Source organism: Momordica charantia, assembly GCF_013281855.1.
Source record: "Momordica charantia cultivar OHB3-1 chromosome 10 unlocalized genomic scaffold, Mcharantia_2.0 BLBB01000010.1, whole genome shotgun sequence".
Lineage (NCBI taxonomy): Eukaryota > Viridiplantae > Streptophyta > Magnoliopsida > Cucurbitales > Cucurbitaceae > Momordica > Momordica charantia.
Genome location: NW_028275158.1, coordinates 17,566,159 through 17,585,718, shown reverse-complemented (window position 1 = coordinate 17,585,718; position 19,560 = coordinate 17,566,159). Strand labels below are relative to the sequence as shown.

At 36.3% G+C, this 19,560-nt stretch overlaps 1 long non-coding RNA gene and 1 pseudogene across 2 annotated transcripts; both read right to left on the bottom strand.

Moving 5' to 3' along the window:
* Window positions 1–2,984: 2,984 nt before the first annotated feature.
* LOC148208712 (proteasome activator subunit 4-like) lies at window positions 2,985–15,666 on the bottom strand (annotated as a pseudogene). Its single transcript, XR_015788521.1, has 29 exons — window positions 15,617–15,666; window positions 15,414–15,482; window positions 15,224–15,322; window positions 14,921–15,140; window positions 13,915–14,148; window positions 13,720–13,844; window positions 13,501–13,618; window positions 13,199–13,403; window positions 12,968–13,124; window positions 12,782–12,858; window positions 12,470–12,678; window positions 11,973–12,185; window positions 11,813–11,892; window positions 11,558–11,676; window positions 11,268–11,430; window positions 9,607–9,775; window positions 9,484–9,527; window positions 9,363–9,405; window positions 9,104–9,253; window positions 8,842–8,933; window positions 7,849–8,749; window positions 5,903–6,173; window positions 5,703–5,798; window positions 5,359–5,537; window positions 4,613–4,694; window positions 4,265–4,389; window positions 3,845–3,937; window positions 3,360–3,512; window positions 2,985–3,273 (listed from the first exon to the last, which is right to left on the bottom strand). The product of XR_015788521.1 is annotated as a proteasome activator subunit 4-like (transcript).
* Window positions 15,667–16,784: 1,118 nt separating this feature from the next.
* LOC148208711 (uncharacterized) lies at window positions 16,785–18,404 on the bottom strand. The gene is made up of 4 exons (XR_015788409.1): window positions 18,310–18,404; window positions 18,099–18,210; window positions 17,635–17,757; window positions 16,785–16,887 (listed from the first exon to the last, which is right to left on the bottom strand). It is a non-coding gene; the product is annotated as an uncharacterized LOC148208711 (long non-coding RNA).
* Window positions 18,405–19,560: the final 1,156 nt, after the last annotated feature.

The window sequence follows — 19,560 nt, the reverse complement described above, 5'->3', positions numbered from 1 at the left end:
CAACCTTTGTTCGTGAAGTGGTGAGACTTCATGGGTTCCCTCATTCCATTGTCTTGGACAGGGATAAAATCTTTGGAGCCATTTTTTTGGAGAGTTATTCCGGCTTTAGGGTACAAAGCTTCAACAGAGTACTCCTTACCACCCACAAACAGATGGCCAGACGGAAATTGTCAATCGATGTTTAGAAACGTATCTCCGATGTTTCTGTAGTGAATGACCAAAGCAGTGGGGCTAGTGGTTACCTTGGGCTGAATACTGGTAATATACGACTTTTCATAACTCCCTTGGCGCAACCCCATTCAGTCGGTCTATGGCAAAGACCCCCAACCCCATTCAGGTGGCATATCGGCTTGACTTGTCTCTGGAGGCTTGAATTCACCCGACCTTTCATGTTTCTCAACCGAAAAAGGCCATCGACAACCTATCAACACTTTCAAGTTGCCCCCGCAGCTCACAGAGGACTTTGAGTGGCTACTTGAACATGAGGAAGTCTATGCGGTGCGTACGAATGACAATACCAGTGAATAAGAGGCGCTTTTTAGTTGGAAGGGGTTGGCCAAAGAAGATGCTACTTAAAAGTCTGTCAATGATATGTGCAAGCAATTCCTTCATTTTCACCTTGAGGACAAGGTGGCTGCTGATACGGGGTGATATTAGGCCACCTATAGTGATGATATTATAGGAGGGGGGTAAACAAGGGAATTAGTAGGGTAGTGATAGTTAGGAGAGAGAAGATGTAATCCTAGCCACGTGAATAAATAGGGAGGAGGATGGGTCAGGGAGAATTGTCTAGAATTCAGTGCTTAAAGCAGAGAATGAGAGATTCCGCACCCCTAAATATAGGTGGGTTGACATTGGTTAACAGCCTAAGGGCTTTCTTTGTTTTCAATGAACAGGAAAATTTCATAGTGAGGATACCTCACATGTCCTCAACGCTGACCTGTCCTTCAATAGAATTAGAAGTAAACAGAGAATATCGATGGTCCCCACACCCCTATTCCATCTTCTTCCTCAATCTACCTTCTACCTATAAAAGGGACACTTAAACCCTAGTCTCAGGTACATAAACTCTCTTGTGAAAAATCCTAGCTCATAATAAAAAATTGCTCCCACCAAGTTCTAACTTAGGCATCAGAGAGCATTTGACTGAGCTCCACACTGATGTTAGTTTCTATGTTGTAGGATACCTCTAGGCTTCAAAGCGTACATATCCGTCCGAAAACGTACATTAATAATCGACACCATCTATGGGGAAATAGAAAACGATAGTGAACTCTACCCCTAAAAGATTTACATCTCACAATGGCAAAAGTACCCCTAAAAGATCTAGATCACAATGGCAGAAGAATACTTTTGAACATTCCAGCAATGAAAGACGTTTGGAAGAAAGATGTAGGCGAACCCGCCTGCAAGAAATGGCCGAAGGCTGGTGATAGAACTCCTCTTGGGGAGCCTAACCTCCAACAGGCCCAGCCACCCAGACCGACAGAGAGGGCTCGAAGAGCCACTCCCAACACGTTGTAGGATGAATAAAGAAGTGGTCGCCCTACAAGCCGGCCTCTAGGAGGTTGGACAAAATGGAGATGCCCCACGATAAGAGATCCCCAGTAAATGTAAGGGTCTCGTTGGAGAAAAACTCGCGAGAGAGAATCGCAGCCACCCCCAAATCCATTGCGAGATGTGGACAACGCTCTGTTAATAACCCTCTAAACCCCTTCATGCCAACCAGAAGCCTCAGGGCACAAATTAACCAACGGAGAAATGCCCCATCCTTCCTTTTTAAATAGGTTGAACTCCACTCCACCAACTTATGGTCTGAGAAGAAACACGAGAGTAGTTGGAAGGCAGAGTTCAACAAGTTCAAGAACGAGCTCAAGGGAGAACTTAGAGGCGAGATCGTGGATGTGAAGAAGGGGGCTGAAGCAAACCCACATTAAGGGAAGCAAGACGAGTATCCACTCATTGTGGAAATTATAGCTCTGAAACTTCCCACGAAATTTTGAGTTCCCACCTTAAAGAAGTATGACAAGACTACCAGCTCGATCGATCACATGGAGTTCTACCACTCCTGGATCTCAATGCGTAAAATGACACTATCAAGTGTAGCGTCCTCTCGATGAGGCAGCTCAAGCTAGGAATATCATCATAGCTCCATGTGGTATATGGCATCAAAGAAATGAAGAGGTGATCAATGACACTAAGGAGCAATGGAAAACAGACGCAAAATCATGGATCCCACCAGATACAAGCTAAATGCAGATGCTGTCGTTGTTGATGGAGCCGTGGGTATGATAGAGATTGTCCAAAATTAGTGTGGTCAGGTTAGGAAAGTGGTAGAACGTTTCTAAATGTTAACAGGAAGTAGGAACTGTAGTGGTAACAGAAGCAATGGCACTACACATGAAGCTAGATTACAACCATTGTGGGCTGAAGCTAACTCCATGGTCGTTTCGAAGCTCATTAATGGAGCTGACATTTTCTAGAATAAAATTCAACTTGTCATTCATGAAACAAAATCGCTAGAAACATGTTAAGTGTATGGCTACGGTTAATTTTGTGCCAATAGCCGCGGTAATACAGAGGATGCAAACGTTATCCAGAATGATCAAACATTGTAATAATATGAATCGGTTCGACTTTAAGCTTATATTACTACTTGCAAAAAGATTATTTAAAAAGAAAATGTTGGGATCCATTTTATCTTGACCACTATTAAATGTTTTAAAATTAGAGAGACCCAATAGAAATTGAGTTTAAACCACAATGACTAAATTAAATTTCTAAAATCACATAAACTATATTAAAACAGTACATGGGTGACCAAAATTGTAATTTAACCTTAAACTAGCCTTGTTAGTACGTCTATTCATCTACCACTTGAGATAGGCAATTACACAATTACTGGACAATTTTGTAAAGATTTCAAATTTCAAATTTCAAAATCAATGTTTAAACTTTAAAACAATAAATAAAAGAACTAAGAATTGAGGATCCTAAGACCAATTGCTTCAGACTGTATTATTGAATGTACCAAAAGGAAAACTTGAGATCAATTGCTTCATTTTCCTGACTAAATTCTATCAGCTCAGCCTCAAACAATGAAACTTTGAACTGAGACAGCTCAAATATTGAGTTCGACTACAATAGAATATGATAAACAATATTTATACAAGAATATCATCCCACTAAATTCTTAGCTATATCTTTTCCTCCCAATAGTACACTATTTGATCAAGCAAAGTATGATGATGAAGAGGATGTATCTGCCAGAATCTGCAAAAACAAAACAATAACAGTTCAAGCAAAGTTTGATAATCGATCCATCCTATTTCGAATATGTTTTGATAAACTACACCCACCTCCAGTTGCTCTTCATTAAATGAATCTTTCTGAATATTCCAGGTATCGGCGTGAGTCCTTCGGAACTCGGCAATGGCTTTGTTACAGTGACTTTCACGGGTGATGGCTCCACGCTGAACCGAGCAAGTAATGTAACACACTCCGGAAGCCAACTGAAAGGGCAGTAGATATAGGAACGGTATGAATCTATTTATCTAAATAGTTCAGATGGTTCAACTAGTGAAACTCCCCAAATGAGTCCCCACTACTCCAGAGAGATACAAATTATACTCAATAAGAACTTCCTGAGAGGTACACGAAAACTTAGATTGTTTGGGGCTGTCTCATGTTCATACATGTGCCTAAGCCAACTCGGAATCAGCCAGAAGATTTTGATTGAAGCGATGAGGAAACCCAGTTGAGCAAAATGCTCACTCTAATGATTAACAAGCTTGGCTCTCCCAACTACATTACAAAACAAATTTTCAAGGATAAGTAGGCATACCTTGGCATATCATAAGGAGCTGACAAGACCGAAGCTGCCAAAGCAAGTACGGCACCATGAACCGTAGCTAGCGACTGACCAGAACTCAAATTTCTGCAATTGACAGCACAAGATTCTTGAAGTAATAGTGTCTACTATAAATGCAGAACGAACTTGTTATATCGGTACAAAAGTGAGCATTTGATGTCTGAAACAATAAAACTATAATAAAATGTCAAACATACAAGACTTAGATGATCACACAATGTATCTTTCATCATCTTAATGAAAGCTTGATTTTCCATTGAAGGATTTCAATAAGAAGTTCCCAATCGACATTAAAGTTTCCAATATTTTATTACTAAGTATCAGAGTCAAACTTTTCTCTTATTTATCAAGAAAAAATAACGAATTTATATATTTAGAGGCCATAAAATTAACCTTTTTCTTCTCTTTCCTTGGAGAAGATTCGCTTCCCTACACGCTCGCTCGCGGAAGTCTCTAGCTAGATCTTCATCTCCACCCTTCATAAGGCCGGCCAGAACTGCTGCAGCATGCTCTCTTATCTGATTCAAAATATTATGTACCAAGTCAAAAGAAGACACAAATCCATTCCCCTGCCAAAGGGCTTGAGTTACGAAATCCTCAGGGTTGATATAACTCTGTCTACAATTCAACTACAGAAGATCATTTATTCTTAACTAGCTTGAAAGGGAAAACTAGCCACAGCTAAAAAAGATGACACACTCGCATATTACTTGTTTAATAAATATGAAATCGAGAACTTACCTCCACTTGGTTGTCTATAAGAAGCTTCTCAACAGTTCTCCAAATTTGTTGTTTCTCTGAACTTGTGAGAATGTACGTGTGCCTGTAAAGAAGGTAAACAGAATACCAAAAGTAATTCAACCGAAGCCACACGATATTTCCAATATCTTGTGTCAATCAAACAATTCTAAGAGGTCAAGAGAATGTTATCACAGAACAGGAATCTAAGAATTCAAAGTTCTTATTTATAAGTGAAACTAATTATTCCCACTTTGATTGGAAGTAAAGCTGGTGGACCCAATTAAGGCCGTTCGGTAACGTTCTTGTTTCTTATTTTTCCTTTCTTATTTCTTGTTTCTTCTTTTTCAATCATTGTGATTCTTGTTTCTTATTTTTTTTCTTTTTTGTTGGAAAAATAACTTTTCTAAAATTTTAAATTAAAAAGTAAAAGTTTTATAAGAAAATTAATTTTTCAAATTAAATATATAAATTTTTATGCTATTTTTAGTTTTTGATATTTATTATGCATTTTATAAGTAAAAAATGATAAAATATTGTTTTTACCTATGTTTAGGACAAAAATTGAACAGGAAAAGAAAGAAAAACTTGATTGCATTGTTTTTAAAATTTTAACACAATTTTGAAAACTTTTCAACAAGAATCAGGAACAATTACAAAACGCTGATGTTTCTCAAAAATTGGAAATGAGAAACAAGAAACGGGAACGTCGCCCAACAAGTCTTCAGTGATCAATCTAATGGACTAACCTGTACATGAAAGATCGAAGATATGTCAACGTAGCAGATCTCGTTCTCCAGTTAGAATCGCCAGCTGAAGAGAGAATTACAGATATAACCTTCTGCAGATGGGGTTCCCAAAAGACCCTCCATTTAAGCAATTCAAAAGCTGCCTTTGCCAATGTTGACAAATCTTTATTTGATGTTTCCTTCATGACCAAAGAATAAAATAAAATAATGATAATGGTAATAATTAATCAAGAATATAGGAGAGTAATCAATGGGCCAAATCCAGCTGTCTTCTGTGAGAGAGAAGCAACAAGTCCATCAAAAAGCTCCCTAAATGTACAACAGTAAAGTTGGGTTTTATATACCTGCAAGGAGATTACAGGATATAGCAGACCAACGATAACATCTAGCAAATGAGAAGACCTTCCTGACTTCATTGACGATATGATAAAATGGAATAGCTGCAAAAGTGGAAGAGAGTTGATAAAATAAAGTTAATGTTAGATTTGAAAGTTCTTTTGATAATAGATTCTGAAAGTTCAAAACAAAGGGTTACAATATTTACCGTTTCCATCCATTTGACATCATCTTCTGAATCAACATTTGAGTGTCCATTTTGAAGTTTTATGTCTTTTGATGTGTCCAAGTTAATAGAATGGCTTGAGTTGTGAATATTCTTCACTGCCTTAGTTGCACGTTCGGTTTAAAAGCTTAATCCATCTTTCCTCTTTAAGTTCGTCATCGACATCTCCATGTGAATGATCATGAGTACGAGATGCATGAAGTCGAATGTTCGAGCAAACAATGGAAAGAGTCACACCTATTGCTTCCCTTACCTGTTCAACAAATCCAGCTTTCAAAATTTTTAAACAATATTGAAAATGTGTCGAACTGGCAACTTGTGATTCCATTTATGTAACTTTACTTGTCCAATACAAAATTTCTTGTGCTCTATAAAACACAACTAAAATGAACTTTAAGTAACATCAAGACAGAATTTTATATCTAAAAAATCACATATAGAAAATAAAAGAAATATTGAAACACATCTACAAAGTGTTACTGTTACTCTATGCGTGAAATAGTGATTTTAATTATCAAACTTACGCACACTGACACCAAGGTAAAAATAGTAAAAAGTTTTTAAGTTGAAAAAAAATATACTATTAACATGTACTTCATTCATATGTCATCAATATATTTTTTAATCGATTAATTCATGATTTTAAAGGGCTAGGTGGGATAAGCACGTCTTCTGAAAAACAATGATAAAATCAACAATGTAACTATACTGCTACTTCCGTGATGCACACTTAACCATTTCACTCTGGAAATTACTAGCTTTCAAAAAATTTCTCAGTATAAAGCTGTATGATTAGTCAGCAATTCCTAATCTCAAAACTGGGGAAAAAAAAGGTAGAAATAAAACGTACGGGTTTCAAGTATCCAATAAATTATTAACAAAAGGAGGAGGAGGTGCTGTTACACCCTCCTTTTTGGGATAAGGGGCGTTTCTTGTAGCAAGCTGTTTTTTGGCTACTTTTTGGAGTATTTGGCTGGAGAGGAATCACATATTGTTTAGGAGGTGGAGAAATCTGTGGATATGTATGGGAGCTCATTAGATTTAATACTTTTGTTATGGGGCTATGTTTCCAAGGTCTTTTGTAATTATCCATTAGGATTCATTCTCTTGGATTGGAGCCTTTTCTTTAGGGGGCTCCCTTCTTCAGGACTGTCTTTTTGTAGGCCCTCTTTGTATTCTTTGTATTTATTGTACCTTGTTTCATTTTTCTCAACGAAAGCATAGTTTCTTATAAAATAATAATAAATAATAATAATAAAATAAAAAATAACAAAATAATAAAAGAAAATAATAGATTAGGAATTCAAGATGATCCAGGTAGACATGGTTGTTAGATCATTTGAGTTTAACTCTTAATTAACTAAACAAAAAATTTGTTGGCTCCCCATTCAAGAAGGAAGCTCTTGTTATTTGGCAAAACGTAGTATCAGCTACCTTATGAAGGATTTGGTTAGAAAGGAATCCAAGGGTCTTCGGCAAAGAAACATTTATTTAGTGCTTTTGGGAACTTGTTCATACTTCTGCTCCTACGTGTTGTCTCATAGCTTAAGATTTTTGTAATTACAACTTTGTGAATTTTAATGCCAAACCGGAATTTTTTTTTGTAACCGCAGGCTCTAAGGGGATTGTTTTTCCCCTTCTTTTTGTAACAAGCTTTCTTGATGATGAAATTCTCACTTTCTTATAAAAAAAATAACTAAAAAAAATAATATTTAGCGCCAAGGAATTCAGAATACTAACACCTAACCACTAATACTGGAACTATTGTCAATGAAGACATTTATTTGAGTTTACGCTTCATGGTGGTAAGACCTACAATATGACATATGTATAATTCCATCATCACTTTAGGTTTTAGAAGACATGCAAGCAGAATGGGACGGACTAAAAAGAATAACTAAATTAAAATATAAGAGGAACATGCTTACTTGGGCAGATGAATGACACATATTGCCAAGCAGCTCCTCAAGAAGTCTAATATGTAGGCGTATTTCAGCCAATGGCATTTTTGAAGGGGATAGTTCTATAAGTGAAGCTGATAGAAAAGCATAGCGTTTGCCACAATAGTGGTAGTTGCTGCTGCAGGCAAAGGTGTAGCCAAACATTCCAGAATCTGTTGCCTTAAGAAAGGGACTTTTGTTCCATATTTCCCCTTTCCAGTGACCGCGTAACGAATGCAAGTTGCCCACTCAGGTATAGATTCTACAGATTGTGCCAGAATGATATTCTGCAACTGGACCATTATCCAGCTTTCCCAAGCATCTAAAAGGCCATCGACGTCGGAATGCAATATGCCAGCCAATGCTTCTGCAGCAAACACACTGCTTAGACCTCTCGCTTGCATTTGCAAATTCTTCCAACGTACTTTTCAGTGAGAACAGAACAGTGATCCCACATTCCTGTACCAACCGTTTGAAAATCCGAGCAAAATTTGAGTAAAAGGTGTCACTTCCTATCAATGATATCCAGCTAGGTGTGCGAGGCCATGAAGCTGAGAAGTCAAAATAAAAACGGGTGATTGATTTGTCAGCTTGACTCTGGAAAGAAGAGTTTCTATGGTTCCCTCCAGAGGATGCACCATCAACATCTGTTATTATGTGAACGTGAGAGAGACTATTAAATGTCTCGTTGAAAAATCCTTCTTCCTGAAAAATTTGTGTCAAGGCTCCTTCAAGGGATGACTTTGAATCTAATTGCATTCCAACAGGCAAGACACGTTCCTTGTCATCCGAAACTTTGTAAGGTGATTCTTTCAATAAAATATTCAAGGCTGAGATTGCAAGTATTCTAGTCTGAGGTAGATGACTTTTTAAATTTTCAAGAAGTGGCCTGGAAAAGCATTAGCATAGAAAATTCAAGAAATAGGAGAAAATAAATTGATTCAGAACATAACGTCATCACAAAAAAATCACTCATCAAACCAGCAGTTTCACTGAGGATCTTTGAGGAGCTTGGGTCATTCCTAGATGCCATTGCCAATAGAAGCAAAACTCTGTTAGCCATCAAATTATACCTATAAAGAAGGAAGAACTTGATTTAAATATCTCATATTTTAAAAGCCAGTACAGTACTGCTATGAGTTTCATCATTGTGTGAATTTGTCCCTCAAAGTTGAGTGGAGAGCTTAACTGATCCTACAGAACATCTATATTCACTACAAGTAGTAAAGCAAAATAATTTTACCGCCAGTGTAAGCTGGTAGAATCAAAACTCATTGACTGAACTGAGCTGAGAAACCAAATCTGCAAAATCGACGTCACCCATTTGTTTCTCTGATGTTAGGAAAATGCTCTTAGATACTCCAGCAAAGTGAATGTTAAATTTGACAAATAGCTGTAGAAAGTCACATAAGGTATTACTTAAGGTACTTAATTGATGAAGTAGATATTATTTAAAAAATAAAGTCGCAATTGCTATCATGTTATTTTGGATGATACTTTACCTCATTGATTGCTTTCTGGGCTTTCAGTGATTCATGATGGGAGCTTCAGGCAAAAAGGAGAATGAGAGGACACAGCATATATTCAAACGATATAGGATTTAAGGCAGGGAAAAGAAGTTACCTTGAAAGAATTCCAAAAATAAATGAAGAGAATGACTTCGAATCCTGGAAGAAAAAGGAAGATATTTCATGAACATTTCATTACAGAAGTAATCTGTTTAAAGACCTCTGTTCTGATAGCTACCACTGTCATATGCTTCAGAACTGTTTGGGTGGCAAGGATTGCACAGGACCCTAGTACAGCATTTTCAGGTGAGTCAGGGTTCCTTAAATTCTCAGAAAGAGAGAGAACACACTTCGAAATCATAGATGGCCATCTCTTTAGCAACTTCATAAGAGACTTTCCAGCAAGTCTGAGCAGCAGGTCAAAATTTTAAATTAGAAATGTTATATCACTTATCATACAGAATTAGAGATCGATGTATAAAGTTGATAAACTAAAAGTATGCAGAACCGACAGCAATGATATTAGAATCGTCACTATCAACATTCTTCCAATGGACAAAATAAGATACCATATTGATGATTAAAAGGAAGAGAAAAAGATTAAAAAAAAAAAGTTACCAATTACCAGAAAACTCTACAAATGAATGGAAGGAGCAAAAAATTTTGAGCTGTTAAAGACTTCTTAAACAATTGAAAAGTGATATAAATCAACTGGTATTCTTATTAGGCATTGAAAGTATATCTCTGGGGTTCATCCAAGAGGCTCCCAACACTCTGCCCATCTACTAAAGTTCACATCCTTCTTATATATCAACGTTAACTACATGTCACTTTTCAGCCATCAACTTGGTTAACTTTCAGTTACAAAAGAGGCCCCACATTCACTTCTTAATCTTCCTCCTTTCGTGCACATGAACAATGGACGCGGTGAATCATCATCCCATCCCTAATGAACCACCTTGTCCTAAGGTGGAAAACAGAAAATGGGTACCAATGGTGCTTGCTGATCCCACATTCCATCAGAGAAAAAGCATTCTTCCTAGAAAACCAAATCTCCAAAGTTTAAGGATCACGTAGGGCTATAATATTCTACTCAGACCCAAAACCTCAACTGGCTAGTCTTGCAAAACCATGTTACAAGAAAGTTGGCAAGTATAAAAATATGTTCAATAATTTTGTTGAACCCACCCATGAAATATTATATGAATGGAAGGGAACTCTGGAAATAATAACGTGTAATGAGATCAGAAACCGAAAAGGACCATAACACTGCAGTGCTTGTTAGCATTCAACTACTCTACTAAAGTGATTTGCTGATGGGTAATTAACTTCTGATTAGCCCAATACCCAACAGGTCATAAATTACAGAGTTTGCCATTGGACGTAACGACCAATCTTTGCTAGCAACTTTAGGGGTCGATTTGAGAGCTACCATCACTCTCCCAACTATTATATCCCCAAAAACTACCCTCAAAGTTTTCATCCTTCCTATACACATCACTCTTTTCTGCCCCAATGGTATACTTTCATTTACAGAAGGGCCCCCATATTCTTCTTAAAATCCATTCTATGCCCCAATCCCCTTCTTATTCTTAGTCTGGTACACGTATTATGAGAGGCCTACCAAAAGATTACCAAATTATTAAGCAAGATTATACGAGATAAATTTATCATTAGGCCACATACGAAGGCTTGATGACCAATAAAGTTTATACATTCCTGAAATTTAGAAAGAGAGAAATTGCACTCTTAAGTAAACCGTGCAGGAAACTGGGAAATACCACATCAAAAGATTCGCTTTATAATGTTTGGAACAAGATAAATTGTTTGCATTAGGATCCAGTAGATGGTACCATGTGTTTGCCATAGGGCAGTTTCTTAGAAGACTTACACACGAACAGTCTCAAACTGTGCAAAGCGAGATTTAAAAGATCATCCACCAGAAGAATCACATGCTCTGGTGGACAGAAATTTCCACCAACTCGGTATAAATGATAGGATTGATTGTGATGATCTCCACGTACTGTGCATGTATGCTTTATCAATAAGTGCCCACCTTGGCCTGATAAAAAAATAACAATAAAATAATAATTAGAAGAGAGAGAGAGAGAGCTCAGGTTAAACACCAATATACTTGAGCACAATAATATTACTGAGTGGGATCTCGTTAAAAAAAAAAAAAAAGCTACCTTTTCTTGCCTTTAGAACGAGGTGGACATGATAAAATTTGTAGGAGGCTCAATAATAGCAGCAGATTCCAACTTCCAAGCATGCCTATGGTTGGACCATTCATCATATTCCAGACTACCTACATGAAAGAAGATTCATTATTTGTCTTATGAAGGGATATGAATGGGATTTGGGGCAAAGAAAAACACAAAAGTAGGCTTAAATTTGAGTAGCCAAGGCAAAATGACAAAAAACTATACAAATATGTACTTTACCATAGTTTCCTAAAGCATCCATTATGCGAATAATGAGTATCAATAAAACACTATCATCAGCTTTTTTTTCCAGCAAATACCTGCTCACCACATGATAAAAGTGGCAATAAGCATATTAAACCATGACAAATTGAAAACAAAAAAGAGATTCACAATGTACCTGCAGGCTGCATGTATAATATCTGCAGCTTTTCCCTTAATTTAGTGCTGCCAACACTTGGACCTGATGCCCCAGCAATGAAGAAAGAATGAACTGGATTCCCAACCTTCCCATTTCTTAAGGATGGAACGAAATCAGGCAAGCAAGACAATACACCTTGCAATGAAGAATCAATGCGCAACAGAATCACTTTCAAGTGATCTTTCTCATCTCCTGCGTAATAAAATAGAAACCATTATATATTATTACTTTATTTCTTGCAATAACCAAAAACTTGAGGCAAAGAATTTCATTAAACATATGAATGTATTGAGATACTGATCATAATTTTTAGAATCTAAAGATACTGATCATAATAAAAAGTACATTCAGATAATTTCAAGAATAACTACAATATGGATCCCTGGAATCAGTAACTCCTACAACTATTTTTCCTGCCTAAAATGTGCCTTGGTTTGTGCAAGCACTGTTTAAGAGGAATAAGTATGCGCCCGGACCTGGATCAGCATGAATTTTGCCTTCACATATTTGTAATAGATCATCCAAAGCTGATTGAAAATGAAGATCCAATAATTCATTTGCAAACTGAATCTCTTCATCATTTGGAATGTGCCACTTGGGGATCACTAATGGTGATTCATCATTTGAGTAGTTTTGTACTGATCCATTCTCTAATGCCGAAGCATCAGGATGACGTACAGCACATCTAGAAATTCAGATATTTCAACCTCCAAGTCAAGTGGGAAAAAGTAGAAAGAGGAGGATAAAGGGAGATGCACTTGAATGCCAGTGAAAAGAGATGGACATACTTGTACTGATCAATAGGATAATAGAGAATCAAACTCCCTAGGAGAGACCTAAGAAGATGATCAGCAGCCCCATTCACCTGTTATACGACCATACGAAAAAAATCAAACCAGACCAAACGAACCTTTTTATCAAGAAGATCTTGACTTGATTTTTAATCACCAAGAGAAAGTAAAGCAGACATTAACCTTCCACGATGGAGACTCAAAACCACAACAAATAGCTTCCTTGAATTTTTCTTTATAAGGAAGTAGTGTCGGGCCTCCATAGCTCACGGCTACAGATAACATCTTCAACTGATAGTCAATTGCAGTTTCAAGAGCTGGGAGAAAGCGCCGGTTTTCCCTGAAAAGAGAATTGTTACACTTTTTCACAACATTATTAAACTATTGGTACAAAATGTGTGAAGTTAAAAGAACCTTCGATTTTCCTTGCCCTCCAAATCCTGTATTTGGCATCCCTTCATAGAGGATATGGCAGATGACAAAAACTGGCTCAACAAGTTGAGCAACTGCCTCTTCTGGGTCAGAATGAATGAACACATGCACAACAAAGAAGTCCAACCTCTGCAACTGCTCCGGGAAGAATATTTGTCTTGACAAATTTAGAAATTTTCTTTAAAGCCTGAAAGTGATGGAAGAGAAAAAAATTTACACCCTGTCCAAAAGCTTATTAAGTTGCTAGAAAAGGGTAATTGGAGCAGTCGTGAAGTTTATAAAACCTGAGTGAACAATGGTTTTGAAAGCCTTCCAAGCAGGATTTCAAGCATACAGTAGTAGTAAGGCCCATCATCGACCAGAAAAGTTCCTGAAGCTGATGAAGAATGTAGACCCTCATTCCTGCCAAAACAATCAGTAATGCCTGAATATGGATTTAGCAATTGAAAAATGATTAAGAAAATGATTTGGCCAAAAAGATAAAACTTAGTGGCATAACTTACAGAACACTGCTAGGTTCCAGGTGCAGGAGCAAGGAGAATAGGCGACATAAAAAACTCATCCAACCATTCAGAAAATCGTATTGGAATAATAGACAGCTCGTCTAAGTATCATTCAAAGAAGCTAACTGCAAATTTATATTTTGATCATTGGAGGCGAACTTAAGAAGAGAAAACTAATAAAGAATGTTACTATACATTGGAGAATAGGGAACCAATTAATTGCATGGTGGCCAGGGTTTTAGGAGGATCATTAGCATCCATACCAAGTAAGGCATTGGATAGTGAACCATGAGAAGATTAACGAACTCATCATCAGCCAACAATATCTGCTGGCTTTACAGCCGAAGCTGACAAAGATGTCAGAAATAATGGACGCCCAACAAATGCTACTGACATAACAGCAGTTTTCAACTGGTGGGTAGCAGTCATCTAGAAAGACAACAAAAAGGACAAGGAAACTAATCATAGCAGCAACTAGACACTAACAATTAAATAAAATTATTAATTTAGTTTGCATGGGAAACCCTCAAATGATCGATATAATTGAGTAGAGCTTAAATAAAATCTGCAGAGACCAAACCAAACTGAACCTAACATGTTTGTTTACATGGGTTTTCGTTTTCATCAAAAAATAATGAAATAAAAACAAACAAAACTAGTATTCAAGCTTCTCAATTTTTATATTTATCCTTTCCCATCAATTCATCTTTCCTCCTCTTCCCTTCCACTTTGAATATTGTGCACACATACCTTTTCCATACACTTCTAATAATAAATGTGTGTGTGTTGCTCTCTTCTAATTAAATTTTATAATTTTTTAACCTTTAGTTTTCATTTTTCTCTCTTTCCTTCCAAAAACAGTAACAAAAATCTGTTCTTACTTATGAATCCTTTCTTTTCTATTCTATCCTATCTTTCAGTTCCCGTTATAAATATAGCCACTTCAATTCCATTACTTTGTTCTTTCCTCTTTTCCTCCTTTAGTTGTCAGCATATACCAACCTAAACTGATTCAAAATAACCATGATTGGTCAATTTATGTCATCTTTAAGATAGATTTTTGGTCAGTTTCCTCTGTAAAAGGAACCAACATACTGGTTTGGTGTCAATTATTAGTCAAAACTAACTGACCAGCCCTTACATATGACACATCCTAGAATTAGGGATCTAAACTTTTCCAAGTAGAGGCCATATGACTAACCGTCTCCAAGGCCATATGAATCGAGAGGCCACAAGGGAAGGAAGAACCAAAGAAGGCTCTACATAAGACAAAATAGAGGTTGCAGCTGCAACTGTTTCAGAAAGATTGTTCATTTTTGCTATACTGACCACGATCAATTAACTTTAAGATTGTATTGACAAAAGATTTTCTTTCTGATGGTCCTAAATACAGCTTGTTCTGATTATTCTCATCTGCCTTCCTGGAATAACAGTATTTTATTAGAAAGCCATAATGGGTAAAAGCTAACAATATGTTTTTAAACCAAATAAAGGAAATTCTCACTGCTCAGACTGAAGCCGTTTCCGGAATGTAAAAACCAAATGAAGCAAAATCGCTCTAATACATAAGTCCAAACGCCCACCATTAGAAGGATGATAATATCTGTTACAAATTTTTTTTGTAAGAGATTAAATTAAGAAAAAAAGATAAATAGAAAAAAAATTTGATAGAGTTAGAAGGCAGTGGAACTAACTGTTCAAGAAGGTCGATCAACTTCTCAAGGTGAAGCCAGGCTGAACTACCGGGTTTTAGAAGATTATACCTGCAATTTAAATGTCAACACATTTTCATAACATCTCCCATGAATATCAGAACAAAGATGCTTAAAATATCAACTTACGATTGATTTTGCAATGGCTTTAGATGGGGGTGCCCATCTTATTGGAAAACAAGAACCTGGTATTATCGAGGAACATCCACAGAGAATGGATATGATCCACTACCATTGCTACTGGAACCTACAAATTTCTCACATGAAGTATGAGTTTCTGTTTGGCAGTTGAGTTTCAAATGATTTCAAGTCAGGATAAGAAACACAAAATTAATTAATTAATTAATTAATAAAAGCAAGAACATTTGATTCTACAGCAATAAATCTAGAAGTTATTTCAAGATACAATATTATATCTAGAAACTGAATAAATATATAAGACTGAATAAAATCTGGAAAACAATGGAAAGTTAAATATTTGTTTCATAATTGGTCTGTTTTGCATACCTCCCTCTCTCTTTCTTCATTATTCAACAAATATGATAAAGAATATAACTTCATAACTATCAAAATCACATCATAAACTACTATAATAAAAATAAAATAAAATAAAAATATGAATACACTTGAAACAACTATTTTAACATTTGTTAAACTTCATCTATTTATTTTTGAGAGAGAGTGAAAATCCAACCCAAACATGTTCCTGAACTTTTAGAAATTACAAAAAGCAACAATTTCCTTGTTTGCATGTTTCCAAAACCTCGCTTTTCAATTGCAACTCAAGTAAGACCTACACCTTTAAATTTCCACAAAGGTAGATAATCATTTTTTGTAACAAAGACTAACGACAAGAAAAGGTCTTACAACATGATCAACGCAGAACTCTTACTTTTAAATACTTCATATGTCAAGGTTCATGCTCAACTACAAATAGAATCCACCAAGTGGTACTTCTAACCAATTGAATCACTCATCACTCGTTTAAGACGATCATCAAACTGCAGTTCCTCAAGCTCAACTATAGATTAGCAACCAGCCTTGGTGTTTCTAACCAATATCTAACATAATTAAAAATAACCTGCAGAGTTCAAATGCTCACCTCAAACATGTTTAAGAATCTAGAGAAAAGTGTAGGCAAGAAAACACTCCAGTCTTAAGACTATAATTTTGACAAAGCGAGCTATAATGGCTGCCACTGACTGTTCCAAAATTGGCAATTTGGTATTGAGTCCCAGTGTGCATACATTCTCTCCAATCCAATTGCTGCCATATAATGGCAGGACGTTATGATCTGATAATTGAGCTAAAAAACTACTTCAAATGAAATTTCTACATACAAGTACTCCTTACTGTGAAAAAAAAGTCTTGGTTGTCCAAATTGGTGGGAAGAAAAAGTCTGACAAAACCAGAACCTTCAAGGGATGAATTATGCCAAGGATTTTCCAACATAGATCTGCAAATTCCACTCATTAGTTGAGACTGACTCATTTCCCCATTTTGGGCGGGGGTTGGGGGATAAGAAACAAAACCATTGTATAAAGCAAATGAAGGTCCAAAGACAGTTGTGAAGATGAGACATCAATTTAATTATAAGAATAATATTTCCATGTATATCAAACATCATGTCTAGTCTTTATGCCAAAGATATAAAAGTGACAATATGTAAAGCTATTGAACAGGTTACAAATCAAGTGCCACTAAAGTGACCAATTTAGGATGAGATTATATTGAAAAAACAATGTGAGTGAGTCGGTGACTTTTGACCCTACATGACATTTTATGCATTGATGATAAACCAAGTCTACAAATTAATGCAAGAGATACAAATGAGAACACAAATTTTCGAAAAACAATTTTCTTATTTGCATGACAAAATTTTTTTTTTTTTAGAAAAATCATAATTGAGGGTTCCCAGCAAATTTTTTCATACGTCAACTAATCCTAGCTAGTGTCTGATAGTACAACATTTAGAATTAATAAAACATAAATTATTAATATCTAGAGTGAGTAGGCTACCAACTCAATGACACCACCTCAAGAGCACTTAAATTTACAGTTTATCTCTTTTCATGGTACTCACATATTTAAAAATGTATATATGTAAAGTATAAACAAAAATAAGGAGAAAAGAAATTTGAATACATGGAGTTCCTATTGACTACACGACAGGTAAAACTATAGCATAGAGAGATAGCACCACCTGAACTCTGTCCATATATCAGCAGCAGAACCAGCTGGGAAGAATCTCCGGCAGGACCTAACAAGAGAGGTAATTGCCTCAAAATGCCGCTGCCTTAATCTCCAACCTTCTGGGCCTGTGCTCCTAAAATTAAGAAAAGAAGCTTCATAATAGAGTAGCAAGCAAATTAGTCTACAAATACCAGCAATCAAGGACATTTTACATGTCATAGGCCAGGGTCAGAACTTTTGACATTAAAATGACCAAACTGAACACCTACAGAGCAAGTCGATATCCTTAAATTTAAGACCAAGAAATACTGAAAGCCTTTACTCTGAAACTAAAAAACTCAGGAATAAAGCAAGATTTTTGACTTGACAGAAACAACAAGAAGAGTTTCAAGTAACATGTAAAGTCATTCGCAAGACAATTTAACATAGTACATGCTCTGGTAACCACCATAGTTTCTTGCTTGGATGACTCACCTAGTAAAATGTGTATGCACAAGAGTGTCATACAAAGGTCGCCACTGAACTTTCACGGATAGCCTCTTTGAATACTTGTTTATTATTCTGACTAGGAGATTCCCCATCTGACCTATAAAAATAAATAGGATCTTCCTTTAGTAAGGAAAAAGATAACAGCAACAAACATTGAACAAGAAGTATTTATCATTTCAAATATAAAAATCAGCACCTGAGCGTACAGCTTGTCTTGTGACATATGAAATAACTCTAACCCAATATCTACAACAGCAGCTACATCTTCCAATGATACTTCGCTTTTGGCTTTCATAAACTGCATAGCATAGTAAGCATTTAACTAGTTATATTCATGCCAATCATCAAAACTTTACCATTTTTCTGACAACTCAGAGAGAGCATTGAACAAATGATTGGCAGCATTCTAACAATATTTGTTATGAAAATCGGGAAAGAGAAGATAAGACATCTTTCCAGAACCAAAGGCCAACATTAATTGCAAAAACACTCTCTTACAAATCAAAGAGAGAGTAACTACAAAATACTAAACCAAGGACACTCCAAGAGGAGCAACATAGCAAATAAGACTCAAAACACTCAATAAGATCCTAGACGGGTCCTTAGAATTCTGTCCTATTCACTTCAAGTCAAATTTATCAAAGAAGCAGCCTCATTCAGAAGACATTCTTATAGTTTTCTTTTAATGAAAAACCAACCTTAATTGCGCAAGATGAAATAATACAAAGAGGCAAACAACCAGTCCACTGAAAAGGAAACTGGCGAACTGCAAAAAAAACTAACCAGGTATACAAAAGAAGGCTCCAGCAAGTCCTAATGGATAGTTACAACATTCCTTCGATAAAGACGCCCCAGACACAAGACCGAACTCTTCCCAGGACTTACCAACACTGTTGAAAATTCTCCTTTTCTCTCACAGTCAAATCCCCATAATGCAAAAAAAAAAAAAGGAAAGTGCCAAATAACGCAACCCTTATCATGAAACAGGAATGCGAAAGCATCTCCTCCATCATAAAGCAACAACCTCTGAGAAAGTCATTTCCTAGTGGCAGCTGAAGGAAATTGTAGCAGACATGAGATGCTTGTTCATAAGTCAAGTTCTGCCACTCAAGCTAATTAGAGCACCTTTCTGAAAAAGTCATTTCCCGAACCCATTATTTCCACCAGTACATGGTCATCCTCAAACCGTTTGATATTGCCATGTAACTGTGGTCTAGATATCCTAGAACATATAGAAACTGAGATTTGTATGCAGAGATTTCTTTTAAAAAAAATAAATTAATTATTAAAAAAAAAAAAGATCATGCTAATAATCTATAAGAACATAATCCGAGTGGCCCGGTGGCATACAGCCCAAGACACGCGATGTCATAATAGATAAAATGATTCCTATATTCCCAGAAGCACAATAATCCTCAGTTTCCAACTTTATTTTCAGCCGCCTGAC